Genomic DNA, 19974 nt, shown 5'->3' on the forward strand with positions numbered 1-19974 from the left:
CTAGAAATGTGCAATATTTCAAATACAATGTGCTGCAGGTTTCCCTTTGAGTATCCATTTACAAAGCATAAAAAGCAATAATGAGCAGTAGCCATACATGTCAACTTACATGGAATTTCCATACATTATACCAAGTTTTCCATTCATTCAATCAATTATGGACATACAGATGTAATCATGTGGATTGTGAAACCAAATCATCTGAATTTTAACCACACATCAACACATGTGATAGAAGTTCAGTAGTCAGGTTTTCAGCAGATTGTGTTGTGCTGTAAAGTAGGATAGTGTAACTTCAGCCTTTGCTGCATTCGCCAGGGTGTTGGAAACCTCTTCATCTGTGGCTGATTCTCCTTTTCATTCCTCTGATGCAGTTTCAATTTAAAATGTTCTTTTGCATCATAAACACTGGATGCTGCCACCCTGACATCTCATACACAGACTACAGTGTAAGTATTCTTCATCACCATGCCATGATGTAGTTTAATGCCTAAAATAATTTGTTAAGATCTAATGCATTTTGCTGCCATGCATAGATCCTAGGAGTTTTCCAGTTGGTTGTATAATTTTGTATTCAAAGGCGCTGGCGTGTATGTACAGCTTTAATAAGAAGGTTTTTAGTAATGACTTGTGGCATTCTAAAGTAAAACCCATTTATTCATTTACTCTAGATTATCACAACCAAAGGGTTCAGTGCAAACAAAAAGCTGCAACTCCCTTACAAGGTTAAGGATAAAGGTGCTTTTTATGTCCAGTCAAACTTTACCACATTTACTGAATTCCGAAATGCAAAACATAAAATCGCTCATAGGTAATTTGACTGAAACTTGTAGGACAAGCCTAGATAACTGGTTATAAAATATTAAACACAGCAAAAGAAAATGATCCACTATTCTTTAGCCTCTAGTGTCAACACAAACTGCTCTTTCATGGCTGCTGCCTGCTAGTAAGTCTGCACAGCCTGGGCCTGTTTATCCAGACCCGAAGAAACCTCTACACTCATATCCAATGAGGCAAATACAATCTTACTTTAGTATACGTCTTTGCCGTGAGTCCAGTTTCACAGTACGTTGTGTTTATAATGAGTTTGTGGTTCTAATAGCTGTGCTTAATGGAACCAGGAGGATGCATTTGAACAAGAACCTTTGCGTTAACCTCCTTCGATGATAGATCTGCATGCCTGCACATACTAACGCAGAATCAGACCTCGATGGCCATGGAAGAATGATTTAAAATGTGTTAAAGCATGGTAAAGTATAATACCTAAAGCTCCTTTGTGCTTTAAGAGGACACATTAGTAGGGGTAACAGAGAAGAGAAAGGTGAACAGTCAGGCATGGCAGAGCAGTTCAGGTTACACGTCTATTTTTCACAACCGAGAATAATGTTAAATGTTAACATTATTAGAACACGCCTAGAATTTAAACTAAGCTCACACATAGGGACATGATTATCACAAATAACTCGATTATTATAAGAACTGCTCACTTGTTTGGCTGCATCATTTGCAAACAGGCAGAAAAGTGGGAGAAATTCACTGTTGACAATATAGAAGGTTGCAGTTTTCAGCTCATAAAGTATTGAAAATATTCATGAAGTTAGAAAAGTTCTCATCAGTTAATTTATTTTAAAAAGTATTCTGTTATTTTTTTATAAATAAAAAAAATGGTTGAATGACTTCCAGGAAATTGTCATAAATCAACCAGAAAAGAGTGTTTTTCGCAGTTTGCCTCTTTATCTGTGCAGCTCTCACATAATTACCTCCGAAGCAGCACAAACACGTTGAATGCAACTGTAATAGAGGAGAGAGACACAGAGTGCGAGAGGGTTTTGAATTTAATTCCGCATTCATTCTTAGCATTTATGAAACTGTTTCGCTAGGTACAGCTTAGAGGCTGTGACACATTTTAAAATCCACACATAAAGAACAAAATACTGCAACTGTTAACACTTTCACCGCCAGCAGAACCACCGCTCACCGTCCCAACACAGAGAAGCACACAATCAGTTGTCTGTCATGGGTCCACATACAGCTGAGGTCCTCCAGCCTGCTCACTCCCTCATAATAGGCAAACCGGGAGACGAGCTGCTACCAGACTTCCAATCATTTGTTCAGGGCCCACACAACCCACTCAAAGTGTATATATTCTCCAGATGGTGAGCTGATTAGTGCACAGAATACAACAGAAGTGAGTACACCCCTGTGCCACGTCATTGCCAAATGATTAAAACCTTACAGTAACTGCATTGCTTCTAAGCTGAACATTACAGTATTTGCTCTTGTGCATTAAAACTAACAGTTAGAATATTAAAATTACAGGCCCCACAGCAGGAACTCAGTGCAACAAAAGTCAGTTTGGTCTCTCTTTGTCCACCTTTACTTTGGATGACAGACTCAACCCTACTCGACATGAGGGACACCACAGTTGCACAGTCTGGACAGATGTTTTGCCAGAGATATTTTTTTCAGCTGTACTTTGCTGAAGGCATTGTGTTGCTCTGCTTTTCTGTTTAAAATACCCCAAAGGAGTTCTGCTGGACTAAATTCGGGTAACATACTCAGCCAGGTCATAGTTTTCACTTTTGCTTCTTTAAAAACTTTTGTGTGCAGTGGGCTTTGGGTTGTTTTCATGCTGGAATATCCATGTTCTGTCAAACTTCTGCAGACTGGGAGACACCTTATCAGAGGCGGATCCAGATTAATCTTAGTGGGGCGGGCACAGGGGGGTACAACAGATATTTCGGGGAGGCCACCGAAAAGTTGTAAGAAAAAATGAAAGCTGCGACCGACCTCTCACTTTTACAAAGTATTTTTCATGTTTTTTTTTTTGTTTTTTTGCTCTTTAGCCCAATAGGAAAGCTGTATTTCACCTTTTCATTTTGGACTGTTAACATTCAAATTATGATGGACTTCTTTCCTTGTTTATGTGAATCACAGCATCATCAGCTGCAGCATCTGTTATGTAAAACTAGTAAGCAAATATTGTGCAAGAACAGCACTATATACAACCCTGTCAATTTCCACTTCTTAGAATGTTTACTGACAATTATCATTCCTAAAATAACAAATAATATTCTGTACTTTTAGCAACTAGTTCTCAGCCGTAAACCATAAACATCATAGGGTTCTGTATACTAATCAGTCTAAATCAAAATGAGTACTACCCAATACACAGTGAACAACAACAATCTGTACCCTTGATCTGTGGTAAAATAATCTGAAATGTTCTGTGCAGTAATGTAAATTTAAAAATACACGAAGTAGCACTCTATACATTTAATAGTAAACCTGAGAACAATAATAAAGAGTAGCAATATTCCACATTCTTAAGTCATTTCATAGTGCACAGCTCAGCAAACATCAAAGTGTTCTGCACAGAAATCACAAAAAGCTGCTCTCAATAATCTTTAACAGTGAGCAGATGTTCTTGTGTTGCAGGTCCATGGTCCAGACGTGGCCATCGAACAGGCCGGGGGGGTCTGGCACCGTCTACTTCCTAGAGCACTTCCTCTTTTTGCATTCTTCATATGGGATGGAAATAAAGTAACGTTGGTTTAGCGCGTCCATCAAAGGCCTGTAGGTGTAAAGCAGGAAGCCCTCCACAATGAGTCGTGTTTTTGTGCTGCTCCTCGACAAAATACACAGCCGGTTGTAATGTTTTTTGAGCAACACACCATACTATCACGTTTTTACAGTGACGGTTCGACTATGAAACCAGTTCGACATGTTCAGGCATTCTATGTGTGAAAACTCAGAGATTTCAGGTATCGGAAGGTGGTTTTCAACTTTCTTTGTTAACTTTCTGCTTCAAATTTACACTAAATTTACTTCACTAACCCAGCCCTCTGGACTTCCAGTAAGCTGTGTTCCTATTGGCTGTCCAGGTGGTTGCTTGGTGTTATCAGGAACGCCTGAGCAGCTCAGTGTCTTCCTGCTTTATGTCTGCAGTCAAACATTTCCTCTGCTTCTCTTCACTGAACCGAGTTTCGCTCCGTCGCTTTAGTTTGTTCTTTAGGTGTTGGCTTGCAGCTTCCAGCAGTAAAATTGACTTTAATGTGTTTCTTCGTGTGTTTTAGGGCTTTGTACTGGATAGTTGTCTTGGTAAATGCAGTTATTTAGCCACAGTTAGCACATGGTGCTAATGTGTGCAGTAATTAGTGGGTTTGGTGTAGCTGAGTTGTGTCTTTTTCTTGGCTTTAGTAAGTCTTTAGAGGTTTTTGGTCAGACACATTCTGTATTCCTGTTTGTCAACCAACGTTGGTTGTCCAGAAGGTAAGAGTTCCTGTCCTGATTCTCTGTTTAGAGAGGTTCTCTGGTAGGCTGCAGGAGACTTTAGTGTTTGGGTTGTGCTAGTTTGGTTTTTGTACGGTTTCATTTGGATGACTATCTTGAGGCCCCTCCACGTGGTTTAGTGAGGTTTTCTGTAACAGTTCTACAAAGCAACCTGCAGCAGAAGAGACTTTGAGAGTTTTAGGAAGTTCTGGAGACCAGACTTTAGAGCAGCAGAAACATTTGTCAGCAGTTTGAGCAGGAGGTGAGCTTCAGAGTAGAAATCAGAAGGAAACCTTCTTGATCCGTGTGGTGAGGTCCTGTACCAAGTGTCTGAGCAGGTTGTGAAGAGTCAGTTGGTCTTTGGTCTGAAAGTACAACAGGAGTCGACTGATTAAAGGAGAAAACGGAAGATATTGTTGGTTCTTCTGTCGCTCTGCAGTTTCCTTAGACTGAAAATCAAGTTTCTATTTTAAATGATTTACTGTGTGAGCCCAAGAAGACTTCAATAAACTCCCTCCATCCCCTGGACACAACATATTTTATTACTATGTTAAATCATTTAAGTATGTTTTTGAGTTTTAATCATAGTTTTAGCATAGTTTTTTTTTTCTCTTTGCTTGTGTAGTTTTGTCATTTGTGTGAAAGGTGCTAAACAAATAAAGATGAATTGATAAACTGAATAACTGACTAACTCATGATTGTGACAACAGAAGTATTTTCATTGTGATTTAAGGGTTTGTTTCATTTTTAAGGTTGGGGTTAAAATCTTGAGAAAAGATTAAAGAAATAAACTACATTTAAAAAGTAATTAAATCAAAGGAAAAAACATTTAATACAAAACTTTTAAAAAGAAAATTAAACATTAAATACAATTAAATTAGATTAAACAGACAATATTTAATTAAACAGAAGATACAAAACATGTACTTATGAAATTAAACAGTTTGACAAAAATATGAAACATTAAAGATGAAATATTTTAGATAATTAAGCAATTAAAGAATACAATTAAACAAGAATATTAAACATTTAAAAAATACAAAACATATAGATGATTAAACCTTTAAAAAGACAACACATTTAATTAAAAAATGTTTAATTAGAAAATTAAATTTTAAAGACAAAACTATTATTCTATGGCATTTTTTAGACCACATATTATACTCTGATGTTTTCTTGAATGACATACTATTTTGACAACATACTGCACTATGACATTTTTTGAACCACATATACATGACAGTTTTAGGCAACATACTATCATTTTTCCCCTTTTGAACTACATAATAATGTATGATTTTTATATATTTTTTTTTGCCTACATGCTATCCTATGAACTACAGGCCATACTATGTTATTCTTGAAAGTCTACTATACTTTGACGTTTTCTGACCTACATCCTATACTATGGCGTTATACACAGAGTGCTTTGGTTACATGTTGATTTATAATCTAGATTTTTTTTTCTGTTTTGTTTTTTGACGGGATTACCACAGACCTGACCATGAACACCGTTGACACTCACCTGAGGGAGATGCTGCCTGAGATCTCAAAGCTGCTTGGTCGTGGTCTTTCTGGTCCTGCTCCAGAACATCTTCATCAACTACGTCTTCTTTTGAAGAGGCCCTCAGATGCTGCAATCTCTGACCTTAAGAAGGAACTGCTACTTTCTGTAAAGAGCGTCAGGAAACGTCTTCAAAGTTTCTTCAAATCCAAAGACAATCAAAAGATCAAACTAACGTCATTGGTGCATTCAGGTGCAGTCGGACAATGAAGTTGCGTTCAGGAGCGTTGGAAAATGGAGTATCAGTAATGAAAATTTCCAACAAAAGTTTTGGAGGGGCACATGGGGTGGCCAATCAGATCACGGGGGGGGCCACTGCCCCCACGTGCCCCCACTGAAGATCCGTCACTGCACCTTATCAGCCAGTAAATCCACATACATGTCAGTGATTGCAGGTGTACTGACATTGTTGCATTAGATTTCTACTCTGGGGCCTATATTTTCAACATAGTCTTTTGGTTTCAACAGTTCATGCGAGGAAATACTTGACTTGTTAAGTTAGAAGTAAAGCAGTTACTGAGAGGTGACCAATTTTTTTAATCATTTGGCATTTAAGTGATATAGCACACATCTCAGTTTACTTTTTGGTGTTCATCAATTCCTATAAACCTCCATAAGACCTTTAGAGTTTCCCTTTCTCGTTCTAGCAGAAAGAGGCACAGTGAGAAAAGCAAGAGAGACAGAAACAGATGGAGTTTTTGGGGTAAACTGGTTCTCTTCCTGCAGAGCAAGGTGGGTGGCTGATTTGAAATATGCACAATGATGTACTGTGTTCTGCTGTTGTTGTGCACAGGTTGGTTGTGAGGATTGTTTTTCTAACAGCATGTTAGGCGTTACTCAATGTTGGCTAATGCATTGATACTTCACTTCAGGTACCGAGCATTTACAGAATGTGTAATTTATGCTTGTTTTGAAAAGGAAACCAGACAGCGTTATCCTTTTTTCCAACCATTTATGACCATTATTTAAAACTATGCAGCATAATCACTACAATTTCTCAAATGTTTTCATAAGCATGTTGCGCTGATGAAGCAAAATGACGTATGTCTCTGTGTATGTGTGTTTGAGTGTGATAGGAATTATGCTGGCCTCAAGGTCGTACTCAATTTGCAGTGTGTTGAGAAATAAATCAAGCTTCACAGGTTCACAATAAATCTTGCATAATGTTTGGATGCATTTTAATTCCAGTATTTGTTTGGCCGGGGTCTGCAGGTTCAGCAAACACTGTGCAGACATGATGTTACAATGCAGTGGAGATAAGGTGAGCAACATCTTGTGCAGCACTGTGGGCAACCATGAAATCTAAAGTTATTAATAAAAGTTTACATACACTTGTAAAGATGATGCAAATCATGGCAGTCCTGAGTTTAAAATGACTCCCATAACTCTTTTTTTTTTTCATAATTACCTTGAAGCACATACACCTTTGTCATATAAAACAATCATGCATTTCGGTACTTTCAATAATTTGTTACAGGTCTCCTAGAAATATGACAAAATCTGCTGGGTCAAAAGCATAAATACAACAACTTGAAAGTCTTAAGAGCTCAGGAAGACCTGAACAAGCAAATTGTTGACCAACACAAACCAAGAAAATCATTTGGAGTCATTTTAAAGCAGTTACAAATCCCAAAATCATCATGCAAACAATTGTTTGCCGCTTTAAAAGTGCATGGTAGAGTTGTATTGCTGCCTCACACAAAATACAAGTTATTACCTGCTGCTGAGAGACAGTTGATCAGGATGGTGAAAGGTCAACCATGAATCACTAAAAAGCAGGTTGGCAATGAATAAGAAGCTGCTGGAACAAAACTGTCAGTGTCCACAGTCAAACATGTTCACATCAACATGAGCTGAGAGGTTGCCATGCAGGAAGGAAGCTCTTCCCTCAGAAGCCACATCTTAAGGCTTCGCTGAAGTTTGCTGTTGATCACATGGACAGAGAAAATGCCTTCTGGAGGAAACTTCTGTGGTCAGATGAAACAAAAACTGAGCTATTTGGCCACAATGACCTGAAATTTGTTGGTCCTTACCCTCAAGCGCACCAAACTCATTGTTAAGCATGGTGGTGGTAGCATCATGCCCTGGGGTTGTTTTGATTCCAGTGGAACTGGCACTGTCCACAAAGTAAATGGAATAATGAAGATGGAATATTGCCTCCACATACTTCAGGAAAACCTAAAATCATCATCCAGAATGTTTGCTCTTGGATGTATTTGGATGTTCCAACAAGACAATGATCCCAAACACACATCAAAAGTGGTAAAGAAATGGTTAAATCCGACTGGAATTGAGGTTTTAGACTGGTTTCCCCAAAGTCCTGACTTAAACCATATTAACAACTTGTGGACTGTGTTGAAGAAACAAGTCTGTGCCAGAGAGCCAACAAATTTAGTTGAACTGCACCAACTCTGCCAAGAAGAGTGGGCAGACATGAAACCAGAAGCCCGTGGACATCTACTAAAAGGGCCGAAATTAAGGTAAAAAAAAGCCAAAAGACATTATTTACCCAAATATTAGCTGTATGTATATTTTTGACCCAGTAAATTTGAACATATGCGTTGAACATAAAGAGAAGCTTTTCTACAGCTGTGGACAAGAGGTGCTGTGACAATGGCTGCAGACTGGCTTACTTCCATTCTTGCTTCAAGCACAACAATTCCAGTTTTTCTAGCCGTTTAAGCTTCAGTCAATTCCAGCCGTTTTCAGTACAAAAAAATCGCTAATATTCTATTTTTAAATAAAAAAAATTACGAAAAATACGGGGAATATTGGATGCGCATCACGAGGTGCATTTCCTTGAAAACGACCGATTCGGGGATTTTATACCGACTTCTGGATATGTTTTGGACAAAATAGTTTACTGGCTTGTGTCGTCTGGATGTAAAAGGTTGGATTATGGCCGTTTTTTGTGGAATCTTTTTTTTCTGTGTGTAATAATGAACCCGGAAATGTGAGTCGCGCTGTGTGCATTGAAGCCGTGTATAGAGAACGGATGGATGAATATTCGTTTTTGTCGGACAAATGTATTTTTCTCACCCCCTGTGCAAATCACATCTGAAAGTGGTTTATACCGGCGGATTCATGAGAATCTAAGCTTTCCATCGGCGTATAGTGTTTGTATAATCGCGTTTGCAGCCGTCGGACATTCTTGAAATTCCTATGCAAATTAGTAGGTGTACCGCCGGCGGTACACTGAAGTTTAAGGGGCTAGTGTGATTTAACTGTATGTATTTTTGTATTGGCAGGAGACAATTAAAATGGTTTATTGAGATTTTCAGAACTATGCTAGAGGTTTGTTCTTGTTGATAAAAAATAAAAAATTGCAGGATATAGACCAAAAGCAGTGTATATATATATATATATATATATATATGTACACTCAACAAAAATATAAATGCAACACCTTTGTTTTTGCTCCCATTTTTTCCCCACATACACAATATCACCATTTCTCTCAAATATTGTTCACAAATCTGTCTAAATCTGTGATAGTGAGCACTTCTCCTTTGCTGAGATAATCCATCCCACCTCACAGGTGTGCCATATCAAGATGCTGATTAGACACCATGATTAGTGCACAGGTGTGCCTTAGACTGCCCACAATAAAAGGCCACTCTGAAAGGTGCAATTTTGTTTTATTGAGGGGTCCACTCCTCTTCAATGACTGTGCGAAGTTGCTGGATATTGGCGGGAACTGGTACACGCTGTCATATACGCCGATCCAGAGCATCCCAAACATGCTCAATGGGTGACATGTCCGGTGAGTATGCTGGCCATGCAAGAACTGGGACGTTTTCAGCTTCCAAGAATTGTGTACAGATCCTTGCAACATGGGGCCGTGCATTATCCTGCTGCAACATGAGGTGATGAGGATCTCGTCACGGTATCTCTGTGCATTCAAAATGCCATCAATAAAATGCACCTGTGTTCTTCGTCCATAACAGACGCCTGCCCATACCATAACCCCACCGCCACCATGGGCCACTCCATCCACAACACTGACATCAGAAAACTGCTCACCCACACGACGCCACACACGCTGACCCCGATGAGGACGACGAGCATGCAGATGAGCTTCCCTGAGACGGTTTCTGACAGTTTGTGCAGAAATTCTTTGGTTATGCAAACTGATTGTTTCAGCAGCTGTCCAAGTGGCTGGTCTCAGACCATCTTGGAGGTGAACATGCTGGATGTGGAGGTCCTGGGCTGGTGTGGTCACACGTGGTCTGCGGTTGAGAGGCTGGTTGGATGTACTGCCAAATTCTCTGAAACGCCTTTGGAGACGGCTTATGGTAGAGAAATTAACATTCAATACATGAGCAACAGCTCTGGTTGACATTCCTGCTGTCAGCATGCCAATTACACGCTCCCTCAAATCTTGCCACATCTGTGGCATTGTGCTGTGATAAAACTGCACATTTCAGAGTGGCCTTTTATTGTGGGCAGTCTAAGGCACACCTGTGCACTAATCATGGTGTCTAATCAGCATCTTGATATGGCACACCTGTGAGGTGGGATGGATTATCTCAGCAAAGGAGAAGTGCTCACTATCACAGATTTAGACAGATCTGTGAACAATATTTGAGAGAAATGGTGATATTGTGCATGTGGAAAAAGTTTTAGATCTTTAAGTTCATCTCATAAAAAATGGGAGCAAAAACAAAAGTGTTGCGTTTAAATTTTTGTTGAGTGTATGTATGTATGTATTCTGAATGCAGAATAAAAGGCATATTTTCCACTGAAATAACGACTCACATTTCTCTGCATCATTTGTTCCTTGCTGTGGAGGACAATGGACTAGGGCAATATTGTGAACATTGTTACTCGTGTATTAAACAAAACACCTGGAAAAAAACAACATGAAAGGCAGCTTAACTTGTAACTACTCAGTTCAGAAAAGCTTCTTCAGATGTAACTTTGATAAGCAGAGCTGTGTTGTTATTGGTTAAATCAATTAATCAAGCATTATCCATCCACAAAATGCACTAAAGCACATTTATCTTATGTCATGACTTTAGCATGTTAGTGTCAAGTTTATTAATGTGGAAAAAAACACTTTGAATTAATATATTTGAGTATATTTGCTTGAAAACCAGTACGGTTGGGTTTACTTCATGATTTGTGGCTTACAGAGGTATATTTATTTTGGGGAAACATTCTGATAGCTTCATGTTTGTGAATTGCATCTAAAGCTTTGTGAAAAAAATGTTAGTAGCATCACTGTAGGATTTTAGTGACACTGATGATGAGGGCAGTGTCTGACAATCTGCTGTTTTACCAAAGTATACAAACGGGAGCTATATACTGTATATGAGCCGGAACATATCAGCAGAACAAGCCAGCATCAGTTAGCCACAGTGGGTCAATTGAACATGGTCTCTGGTTTATAGTTTTGTCTTTGGACCAACAGCAGCGACTTAGCCAGTGAGATAATGACTTGGGTGGTGGGAGCCAACTCAAGTGAGCCTGGGCCTGCAACAGTGACTTTCAGTGGGTGCAGTTTATTTTCCTTGACTTTTAATTTACTAAAGCAGACAGCAAATTGTCTTTGAAGATAAACAGGAAACTGCTGTCAACAGCCTTTAAAGCTGCACATCAATGTCAGTGTTTGGAAAATGTCTGAATGTAGCAATGTTTGATATTTTCTTTTAATATGACAAGAGGCTACAGGAATATAAATGTGTTCAGTGACTGATGATTTAAAATTAGATGTATTTCATCCCTTAAACAGGACAATATTAGGTATATTGTGTTGGACCTTCATAAAAGATGGCATTTAAAATATATATATATGCAATGTTCTGCTGGGAAACCTTGAGTCCTGACATTAATGTGGATGTTTGACATGTACCACCCACCTAAACATTGCAGGTCAAGCAACCCCCCACTCTCTATGGGAGCAGCAGTCCTTGATGCCAGTTGCCACCCTCAGCGGGACAATGCACCCCAACACACTGCAAAAATTGCTCAGGAGTGACCTAGGAACACATCAGAGCTAATCTGTTCACCTGGGATCCACACTTTCCAGATCCAAACCTCATTGAGCATCTGTGGGATGTCCCAGGATAAGCTTGATCTAGGTAGGTCCCACCCTGCAACCCACAGGACCCGCAGAATTCACTGCCACCATCCCGGTGCCACAAGACATCCCCAAAAGTCCATACCAGAGGAGTCTTAGCAGCATAAAGGTGACCAACACAATATTAGGTGGGTGGTCATAATGTTATGCCTGACTGGTGCAGAGCAGAGTAACTGGCTCATTATAGTATTGTTTCATGCCAGAATTTGCTATAGCCATAATCTTTTCAACCACACTCATTTCAAAAGTATCTGAAATGTAGCTAAAAGCAGTGGCCATAGGCATGGTAGCTGTAGTATCCTCCCATTTCTGCCTCTCTTGATATGGTCTTCTACCCTGAGAAGCCTTTTTTCTGAAAGTGCACTTGTTCACTTCTATAAAAAGACTCTTTTGAAAATCCCTGTGCTATAATAAAGGGCATTGTCTGCAACTGAAGCAGGAATCTTGGCAAAACTATAACTTGCGCAGGAGATCTTGCCAGCATGTGATAACAAAAGCATCAATATGTGCCAAGATTTTTGTCAAGCTTTTAAGGTATCACTGAAAAGTTATTGGCTCATCTGGAAGTTAACGTGATGCAGTTTGTTTGTTTTCAGATTTAAAACAGGTTCAAGTAATCCCACGTAGCCCTCAGCTGGGTGAAACAGACTTCTCTCTAACCTGTATATCGTGACCAGGAGTCATGGATGACTTTGCCTGAGTTCTTTTGTTTTTGTGGATTGCCCTCTAATCGCATGCACATGCACACAACCGAGCAAACCAAAACATGGAAATGCACACAGACACACGCACAGCACAGACCAAATGATCCATCAAATTACCGAACGGGAAGCAGGGCAAAGAGCTTGTTTATCCTCAGGATCTGATACAGAAAGAAATAGCCACTTTATCACAATCGGTTTTACACACACAACCATTTGTCCATGTTACTCCACAACACGCAAACAAACATGAGTGGAAAAGTTTCCCCCTCAGTAACAGTCGCACTTCAGCAGCAGCAATAAATCATTAGTGCTGTGTATTAGATTTCATGATTGAGAGTCTTGAGATCAAAACAGCGTTTCTCCCTGATGGGCAAAGCTGTTGTTAATTTGAATCGTACAATGCATGTATTAGTGCTCGCTGTAATTGCAAAGTAATGGCTACAAGCTATGACTCATAGAAGTTGTGTGATGAAAAAAATCCTGTCAGTGGTATGATTTTACTAATTTAGTTCAGTTAAAAGCTTTTTAGGTTTCAAATGATCATTTATTGATAGAAGCTACAAGGAAAGCTTACACGCTGACACAGAGCAATGCCTTTGACTCTACTACTGTTAATCTAGTTGAGACATTTACACAGATGCCCTTTTGTATCTGAAATTGCCTTCCTCTGTCTTCAAGCATATAGAGATGAGATTGTCTCAGTAATGATTTTATCTTGCAAACTTCAAAGCACTGTTCTCACTGTACAGCACACACTTCTTTTAGGACATAATATGTATCATTGTAACCTCTTGTTCCTGTGTTTAGCACGTTGTAAAGATACACATTTAAATGAGACCCTGGTAACTTGGGCGAGCTGGCTGAACTACACAGCTGATTTTCATAACAAGAAAATATACAGTTTGAAGCCCCTTAAACATTGCTCCATACAAATGCAGCTTTCTCTTTGACTCCTTATCTCTAATTACTACTTCAAATCATAGACAGTACATAAAGATAGCCATAGTGATTTGTGACGCCTCCTATTGGTTTGCACCGGAGCCAGTCTGAAGCTGAGAGCTGGCCCTGCCATTGTTGTTTGGAGCCAAGACCTTCTAAATGAGGAGTGCAATGTGTTGTGTTTTCATGCCCCACTTGCTTCCTGGAAACACTGACTGGTGGGTTAGCTGCAATGTTAATCACGAGAAGGTCTTGTCTTTGTCATTCCATACCTATCAAATCTAGTCGAACTTCACATCTGGAGAAAATCCCTGTTTAAACTGGTGCCATGAGAGTCCAAAAGAAGTTAAGTCAATGAACTTATGACTGCAGCAAGTGAGAGACCATAATGACTCTATGACACAGAGATGGACGTTTTTTTGGAGGCCGGATCTGAATCGACAGTTAATCAACAAATTTAAACTTGAGAAAGTACTGCCCTCACGTTTCACAAAAGGAACACTATATGTTCCTTTCCTACAATTTCAAAAGACAAACTTGTTCTGGTAGAATTCACTCATACCAGATTGCTGATGCATAGGGTGACCATACGTCCTCTTTTGCCCGGACATGTCCTCTTTTGAGACGCTGTCCGGCCTGTCCGGCCGGCGTTTATAAAGTCCTTCAAATGTCCGGGTTTTTGATCTTGCCTAGCTTAAGCGCGTCACAGACCAGTGTATTTATCTGAAAATTTTTCGCCTGCAAGCTGGAAGTGTGTCCTCTTTTCAGAGAAACAGAATATGGTCACCGTACTGATACATCTATTTTCCTCTGCTTATCCCAAGCTGAGTCACAGTGGCAGCAGGCTAAGTAGGTTTTTCGAGACATACTTCTTCATAGCAGCGTTTACCAACTCCTCCTGGGGGATCTAAAGTTGTTCCAGGAACAGATGAGATATGTATCCCTCCAGTGATTTGTGAGTGCACCCTGGGGCTTCCTCCCAGTTGGACATTGCTGTAAACATCCAAATGAAGAGACCCAAGAGATCCTGATCCGATGCCTGAAACACCTAAGTTGGCTGCTTTGATACGAAGGGGCAACGACTCTACTTCCTGCTTCCTTCAGGTGTCCAAGCTCCCCACCCTGTCTCTAAGGCTGAGCTTCACCACGTGACAGATTGTATCTGTAGTGTCGTGCTTTCAGTCTCTATCCAGAGGTCATGACCATAGGTGAGGGTTGGAACGAAGACCGATTGGTAAATCGAGAATTTTGCCTTCTAGCTCAGCTGTCTCTTCCTCACGAAGGTCTAATGCAACACATTACTGCCAACACTGCACCAGTCCATCTGTCCATCTCACGCTTCATTTCCCCATCGCTCGTAAACAAAATCCCGAGACATTTAAACTACTTTGCTTGGGGCAGCATCTCAACCACAACCCAAAGGGAACCATCCACTTTTTACGGCATAGGAGCTGCTGACTCTCATCCGAGCCTCATCACACTTGGCTGACCCTGGTACGAGCCAAAGGCTACAGCCTGATAAAGTCAACAGAACCACATCGTCTACGAAAAAACAGGACTCTACAGTTGCCAAACGAGATGGCCTCCTCATCCTGGCTACATTTTGTGATCCCATCCGTGAATATTATAAACAGGATTAGCGATGAGAGGTAATCATGCCGAAGTATAACACCCACTGTAAACTATATGCTGAGAATATAAACACAGCTGTACAAGGAACAAATGGTCCCCAAACCCCCAGAGGGTTCAAGTCACACAGCCATAGGCCTTCTACAAAACACACATGAACTGGATGGTCAAACTTTCATGACCCCCTCAGCAGGATGCCAAAGTCGTAGTTTCAGTATACACTGGTATCAACAAAGCAACGCTGAAGTAGACAGTCATGAGAGGACCAACAGATATAATCACCCAACTGCAGCAAGGATTAATGCACTGGAACATGTCAGCTATGTCCATTGTACTGACAGTTGCGGTACTTGCTTGAAGTACTCAGCTAGTGTCTTATCTTGCAGACGTTCATATATTCACACTGCTGCTTCTCTAATTTCTTGTAATAAGTCAACATCTTCTTGGAGAGATTGACAGACACAAATACAGGATGTCAGATTCACCAGCTTTGCTGTGCATCAGAGAGCAGTTGTGGACTGACCACATGGTTATGATGTATGATCACATGAATCCTGCTGAAGATTAGAATAATGTTTTTCCTCAAAGTTGTTCTTTTCTGACATTATCATCTCTGGGCATGATGGGAAGCGTTCTATTACAGATAGTTCTAATAGATCACATACTATAATCTATCGTAGTTCCAGTATTTATGAATCCTTGATGTATCATTAATTATAAAAACTATTGTACGGCATTACAGCCTCCTTCACCTCGTGTATTTTGATTCTTGATTGTTCTTTTGAATTTCTGACAGAATCAACAGTACAGTTCATTTATATGGCTGATATGATAAGTTGCCTTACATAAAAAATTAAGATAAACCTGTAAAATAATGTTGGAAAAGGGAGGTTAAACCATTGTTGCAATCACATTACTACACACGTGGACAAGAAGGAAAAACCCACAATTCTCACTGAAATCACTTGAAACTCACAAAAGTAACAATAAATAAAAATTTATTGAAAATTAAATAATCAAAAACAGCCATTACTTTTGAATTGTTGATTAACATAATTATTTAAAAAAACAAACTAATGAAACAGGCCTGGACAAAAATGATGGTACCTCTATAAAAGATTGAAAACTATTTGACCAGAGTGACATGATTAACTCAGGTGTGTCATTTAATTGACATCACAGGTGTTTCCAAACTCATAATCAGTCAGTCTGCCTATTTAAAGGGAGACAAGTAGTCACCCTGCTGTTTGGTGAAAAGGTGTGTACCACACTGAACATGGACAACAGAAAGCGAAGGAGAGAATTGTCCCAGGACATCCGAAAAAAAATTATAGACAAACATCTTAAAGGTAAAGGCTATAAGACCATCTCTAAACAGCTTGAAGTTCCTGTGACAACAGTGGCTCATATTATTCAGAAGTTCAAGACCCACGGGACAGTAGCCAACCTCCCTGGACGTGGCCGCAAGAGGAAAATTGATGACAAATTGAAGAGACGGATCGTTGGAATTGTATCCAAAGAGCCCAGAGCAACCTCCCAAGAAATTAAAGGTGAACTCCAAGGCCAAGGTACATCAGTGTCAGATCGCACCGTTCGTCGTTGTTTGAGCCAAAGTGGACTTCATGGGAGACGACCAAGGAGGACACCACTGCTGAAAAAAACTCATAAAAAGCGAGACTGGAATTTGCAAAAATGCATGTTGACAAGCCACAAAGCTTCTGGGAGAATGTCCTTTGGACAGATGAGACCAAACTGGAGCTTTTTGGTAAGGCACATCAACTCTATGTTCATAGACTCAAAAACCAAGCATACGAAGAAAAGAACACTGTCCCTACGGTGAAACATGGAGGAGGCTCAGTAATGTTTTGGGGCTGCTTTGCTGCATCTGGCACAGGGTGTCTTGAAAGTGTGCAAGGTACGATGAAATCTGAAGACTATCAAGGCATTCTGGAGAGAAATGTGCTGCCTAGTGTCAGAAAGCTTGGTCTCAGTCGCAGGTCATGGGTCTTCCAACAGGACAACGATCCAAAACACACAGCCAAAAACACCCAAGAATGGCTGAGAGAAAAGCGTTGGACTATTCTAAAGTGGCCTTCTATGAGCCCAGATCTGAATCCCATTGAACATATGTGGAAGGAGCTGAAACATGCTATTTGGAGAAGACACCCATCAAACCTGAGACAACTGGAGCTGTTTGCTCATGAGGAGTGGGCCAAAATACCTGTTGACAGCTGCAGAACGCTCATTGACAAATACAGAAATCGTTTAATTGCAGTGATTGCCTCAAAAGGTTGTGCAACAAAATATTAAGTTATGGGTACCATCATTTTTGTCCAGTCCTATTTCATTAGTTTGTTTTTTTAAATAATTATGTTAATCAACAATTCAAAAGTGATGGCTGATTTTGATTATTTAATTTTCAATAAATTTTTATTTATTGTTACTTTTGTGAGTTTCAAGTGATTTCAGTGAGAATTGTGGGTTTTTCCTTCTTTAACTGAGGGGTACCAACAATTTTGTCCACGTGTGTATGTTAATAGCCTCCCTGTCTTCCAGAAAAACAACGGCAGGACAGCAGTGGCTGACTGAGTGCAAGACTGAGATGCATTTGACATTTTTTTAATAAACTGGGATCAAATCAAACAAGATGTAAGCGTTTCTATGACTTCCGTCTCAAACTGAAGGTTGCTTAAAAGTGTTCATCTTGACTGCAGCTTCCTGATACAGGCTGCTCTCGTCTGTTTTCCAGGCAAACAGCAGTTTATATTAAACAAACCTGTTGTCTGGGAGGTGCAGAGCAGTAACACGTGGAGACAGAACATCCAATATCTGTAACCAGAGGTAAAGTTTAATTTGGTTTACATAATGAGGATAAATGATGTGCTGAATCTGTTGATATGACCCCATCTGTCCAACCTATATCATTTTTACTGCAACTGTAAGTCACAGCTATATGGACAAATCCTATCATAAAATGTGACAGCCTTTGCGTCACTTCAAATTTAAAAAACGTGAAATACTCTTTCTGATAAAAAAGAAAGGTGGACACAATAGCAAAATCTGACATCTCCCACAAAAACAACAGAACGCTGAGGCAGAACGTCCTGTCTTGTGTGTGCGGCATTGATAAATAGCAGAGTGGTATCTGATGTTTTGTGTGATAATGTTCAAAATTTTGCCCCTCTCCTAGTGGGATTTGATCAAAGTAAGCACAACATTTCTCATGACATTTATCAAGTCAGAGGGTGCAGATTTGTTAATGTACAGTCGGTATGATGCTGCAGGGATTTGTTGAAAATAAAGAGAACTGTCCTGCCACTGTGAACAAGAAGTAGTGTGACAATAGCTGCAGAGTGGCTCACCTTAGGCTGATTTAAATGTATGTATTGTGCGGGAGTGGTTAAAATGCTTATGCTAGAGGTGGCAGTAGATACAGCAAAAACAGCAAAATGCATTCTCAGTGCAAAGTCTAAGACACATTTTCCACTAAATGCCAACCACTCACTTGTCTCTGCATCATTTCATTGAACTCCCACCTATTTACACCTTTTCTTCCCACCTGTGCGCTGCAGGCTCCGCTGGTTGCTGTGCTGCCACGCTGCCACGCTGCCATGCCCTTCAGGAAGAGTGGGACAAATCCCACAAGCCAGCATCAACAACCACATTAAATCTTGTTAGTTCTTGATGTGTGACTCATTACTGACATGTGATTTCTGCTCTATGCCTCCACTCTCCCTTTGTCATCTCCAGCGTAGTGCTTTGAATGGTCCATTCGTTCATTCTGTTCTACAGGTGATGGGTGCTGGAACAATACATTCCCCTATGTTTTCAAAAAATGTAATAAAATACTAGATGCTTTATTTATATTTTTGCCAGTATATGTTAAATATTTAATACTCTGGCTTAAATTTTAAGCAGCACACCAGATTTCTCTTTTTTCAGAGCATTATATGATTCAGATCCAGAATATTTTAGTGAACCATAAAATCCCCGCTGTCCTTGTGGGCATCAGTTTCGCTCATTTTGATTTTTGGCACTTTAGAACTGACGTGACTCAACAAAACTGAATTGTGAAATAGCTCCAAAATACTTTGCCGTACCACTGAACTCCATACTTGCATCTCTTAACTGTTTTAGCACCTTGATTTCTGTGATTTATCTCGTTTTTGTTGTCTCTTTGTTCACAACATGGCTGTTTTGTAAATGAGCCCTTTATATTTTACTGTTTCCAGGCTGTTTTATGGTTTAATGCTGTTTGTTCTTTTGGATCAAAGAGGCTTTTAACTATGCTGTTTGACAAACTAATTCCAGCCTAATGCCCACTTTCTCTTCACAGCTGTACTTTAATCATATCACTGCCTCGACTATTGATATCACAAGGTGTGATCATAAAATACCAGGCTTAAATGGCTTGAAGGCCTGTACTTTTGCAAAAATAATTTAGTTTTGCTTCCACATTTGGTATTTATATTGTGCGGTAGCATACATATACAAAGCATTATACTTTTAATACACTTAAGATTTGATTTGTTGTGCTGCATCAAAATCGACAAGAATCCTGCATTAATGTGCCACATTTTGAAAATCATATTCACACATCATTTGAATGACCAAGTGCTGAAAAGTAATGAAATTATTATTGACAATTTAAGTGCTCTTTGGCCTTACTGCTCATGCCTTTCTACTTGCTTAAGTGCTGTTTTTCCAGCAGCGTGTGAAGTGCTGTTATATCATCCAGTGGCTGTGTGAGGAGGGTGCTCTTCATTCACATGGATCAGGGGTTA

At 39.8% G+C, this 19974-nt stretch overlaps 1 long non-coding RNA gene across 2 annotated transcripts in view; it reads right to left on the reverse strand.

The window, feature by feature from the left end:
- Window positions 1-1817: 1817 nt before the first annotated feature.
- LOC110948098 (uncharacterized) overlaps window positions 1818-19974 on the reverse strand; it is a 94181-nt gene continuing 76024 nt past the window's right edge. For both annotated transcript variants that reach the window (XR_007944562.1, XR_007944563.1), the window contains exons 4-5: window positions 5798-5942; window positions 1818-4637 (exon numbers count right to left, since the gene is read on the reverse strand). This is a non-coding gene — a long non-coding RNA (uncharacterized LOC110948098). The remainder of the gene's footprint in view (window positions 4638-5797; window positions 5943-19974) is intronic.

The sequence above is a fragment of the Acanthochromis polyacanthus genome, chromosome 10 (genome assembly GCF_021347895.1).
Source record: "Acanthochromis polyacanthus isolate Apoly-LR-REF ecotype Palm Island chromosome 10, KAUST_Apoly_ChrSc, whole genome shotgun sequence".
Lineage (NCBI taxonomy): Eukaryota > Metazoa > Chordata > Actinopteri > Pomacentridae > Acanthochromis > Acanthochromis polyacanthus.